This window comes from Etheostoma cragini, chromosome 1 (assembly GCF_013103735.1).
Source record: "Etheostoma cragini isolate CJK2018 chromosome 1, CSU_Ecrag_1.0, whole genome shotgun sequence".
NCBI classification, from domain to species: domain Eukaryota; kingdom Metazoa; phylum Chordata; class Actinopteri; order Perciformes; family Percidae; genus Etheostoma; species Etheostoma cragini.
In genome coordinates, this window is record NC_048407.1 from 6,558,967 (window position 1) to 6,562,723 (window position 3,757).

Genomic DNA, 3,757 nt, shown 5'->3' on the forward strand with positions numbered 1-3,757 from the left:
AGAAAAACGTCCTCCGTTCCAATCTCCTCCCGTACGATGTGTGTGACTGTTGACACCTTAGGAGTGTGCATTGTCGAAGCTCGGCGGATCACCTTCTCTGCAGCTCAGCACCTTATTATAATAATAAAAATACATTGTATTTATATAGCTCTTTAGACAGTGCTCAAAAACATTTAGAACAGATACAATAACAAAGCTACCTTATATACAAAGATGTAAAAAAAAGAAAAGAAAATCAAACCTTCACTGAGCCTTGTGAAGGAATCACTAGGCCACCATTGTTTTTCAGGGCTAGAAGGTGGTAGCTGTTATTAAATGAAGATGGTACAGCATCTCTGACCAAGCTCGCACGGCACACATCACAGGACAGCTTTTGTAGAATCTGCCGGTCAACAAACCCTGCTATGTAGACCAGAGCATTTTCCACCAGACCAACAAAACGAGTGGGGAGATAACTGTGGTCACACACAAGGGCCGAAATGTTGGCGAATTGAGATGGATGCTCTTCAGCAGTTTCAGGAGAGGACATCTCCAAAGCGGACAGGGACACAGTGTTATCTTGGGCTGCCACATTGCCCGTCTCATCTGGTGAGACACCACACCGAACAATCAGACGGCGGAAGATAGCCTGGAACTTGCGTGCTGATTAGGGCTGGGTATCAATCAAAAATTTTCGATACCGGTACCAATACCGATACCTTTACTTCGATATCGGTTCCTGAACGATACCTTTTTCAATACCAGTTTTATAATATCAATTCTGAGAAAAAGAAAATTACACAACATAATAAAGTTCAAATATTGAGTTTTATTTTTAGCTCAGATTTTTTCATTCAAAGTACTTCTCTCATATAAAAAAAATATTTTCAGTGAAAAAGAACATTTGGAAACAAGTCAGTGTCTAATGGTCACTGTTAAATTCTTAGCAGTTCTTCTTCAGAAAGATTAACATGTCTGCTTTCTCAGGAGACAAACAAGCCCGCTCCTGGCTGATGGTGTCTCCAGCAGTAGAAAATGTGCAAATTGACAGACAACAATATTTTGAAATAGCTTTTAGCAGCAGAGGCATAACTTTTACAAATAGGTCTTCAACAATCATCATTTACCTGCAACATATTACATGCCAACTTGAGCATGTGACAAGCGTCCATCACTACAAATACTTTCTCACCAGTCACCAGATGCAAGAAACTGGTTTGAAGTGGCTCTCGTGGGTCACCCCTCAGCTCACACCCAAGTTGGTTACACATGCTGACATTGGAGGCATGCCCATCCATTGTTACACATACCACCCGGATGCCCCGTGCATGCAACTCCTCCAAAGAATGACTGAGAAGGACCCTTTGTATTTCTGGAGAGAGACACTTTGTCAGGAAGTAAGCAATGGGAGCCTTCCAATGTCCTTGTAGGCCAACCACCATGAACACAAGAGCCTCAGTAGCAACATCCGTCTCACTGATTCCATCACCCATGTGTACAAAACCAGAGATTGACTGGGTATGAGGATTATATTGCACATGTTTTCTGATGGACATGGCATCCAACATGAGGGAAACACATCCACACATCCCTGGCATCTTTTCTCCAGCATCATCTTGTTCAGGCCAGGCTTGGCATCCACCGAACGCAGCCACATGTAAACCATTGACATAATTTTTACATATTTGCATTAGTAATTTCAAAAAAAGAATCAGACAACATTAAACCTACCTTTGTAATGTACGTGGATGTGGGAGGGGGACATGTTGAGTCTCTCTGAGGTATTTGTATGCCTTTGGACCATGTAGATGGAGAGTGAGCGCATACTCTCTGTAGTCCTTTGTGTACTCATGGCCCTGCTTTGCCATGAGGTCTGTCTGAAGATCTGAAATGTTAGGATTTAAAATGAATAAGTCCACTTCAGATATAACTAAGGAGTTTAATAAAGAGAGTAAGAATAACATGTACATGAATTTCAAAGTGCTAATTTTGTCTTACCGGAGTAGAATTTAAGCTTCTCCTTGAGCTCTTCATTAATGAGGTTCTTTTCCCTCAACTCCCCCAAAAGACTCTTCACTGTGATCCTTGCCCTCTTTTCTCTTGCCTTAGCATTCTTCATCTCTCGCTCCAGACCTTCCACTCTGGCCAAGGCTTCATTGAGTCTGGTCTTAAGAGTGGTTGAAGACACAGGCAAGGCATAGCAATGATCCTAGTAGAAAGAGGGATAAACATGGTTTGATTCATTTCACTTCACAAACATCCCTTTAACACCACTAGTTTATGACCCACATTCTTTCTTATAGTCATCATCAATCAAAGCCACTGCCAGCACCATGTGTGTGTGTCAGGAATACACACACAAACACACACAAACACACACACACAACGTGTCTTCAATTGTGTGTGTGTGGGTTTATTTGTGAGTGTGTTTAATATGAGGGGATATTATATAGGAAGATATCTTATGATGCTTAAAGTAAATATTCACATCATTCGAATGAGGTTGTGGGTATGAGGTTGCTGTTTCGTAATCCTGAGAGGGCACAGACAGGCTTTCTTCAGCTCTTCTGGAGGTGGATGTAGCCCTGCCCTTTTCCATCTAAAATGAAAATCATAATACAATATATATATATATATATATATATATATATATATAAAGGGATAAGTATCCCACCCTGGCCTGTGATTGATCATATTTATGGACATTTATGAATGAAACGCTAATAGCCTTTTGATGATACACCTACTCTTTGGAGGTGAACCGCAAAGCTGAAGACAGATGGAATAACACCATCTCGAAGTCGGACAATCTGACCCGTCCTATCAAAATCAGCCTGCTTAAAATGTTGGGAGCAAAGCACTGAGGAAACACTTGCAGTAAATCCTTCTCTTCTCAAAGCTACTCCCCACTTTTCCTTGTATCTTTGTCCTTGGGAAACCTTCAAAACGAAAACACAAGATTTGGGAGAGCCTACACAAAAAACATTTAAAAAGGAGGTTGAGCTTAGAGGAGGCAGACCACCAACCACTGGAGGGACCATAGACTGTGGTCCCTACTGGTTAATATTAACGGTCTATGGTAGGGACATAACACCGGGTTAACAACAGCCGGTACAGTAAACATAGCCTAGCTAGCTAGCTGGCTACGATGTTAGTACAGTAATATCAAAGACCCTTGATCCTTCTCAACTCTCTGGTAATATTCTATTCACAAAATACAACCAATAGTACGGTAATGTTAAATCTTACTTGTGAAAAGTAATCCCCCGAGCCCTGTTTTCAATGGTCCGCCGATCTGAGCAGGAATATGCTGCACAGTGCTCTGGCATCTTGTATCTTCTTGTGGAGAAAAAAGTTTATTTTGCATTATGATTCTTGACAACAGCTAAGTGGGTCACTTGTATAACTTGTTGATTCACTGTTGAATAACTATTATTATTGTTTTGTGTGTCATTTATCAACTGTATAATTGTTTTGTGTTTCATTTATCAATTATATAACCTGTTTTGGTCACGTATCGAGCTCATGTTTTGAAAAGTTTGGTTATGTTTTTAGGACGGCGCTCCTGTTTTGGAAACATGGTTTCGAGGCAGGTGCACCGGACTCACCAAGGAATGGGCTGGTAGCGGGGACTGGCCCACACACCATCCTTGTTTGCTAAGAGGATAAAAAGACGGAGAATCCCTCGGTCCGACAGAGCCTGCTGTGAGTCGCGTACGAGACGTCCAGCCACGTTCATGCTGCTCTGTCCGGACTGACGGCTCTCCAGTCCTGTGTA

The 3,757-nt window shown here is 41.7% G+C and overlaps 1 pseudogene; it reads right to left on the reverse strand.

Annotated features, from left to right (window-relative positions):
- Window positions 1-1,063: 1,063 nt before the first annotated feature.
- LOC117948497 lies at window positions 1,064-3,313 on the reverse strand (annotated as a pseudogene).
- Window positions 3,314-3,757: the final 444 nt, after the last annotated feature.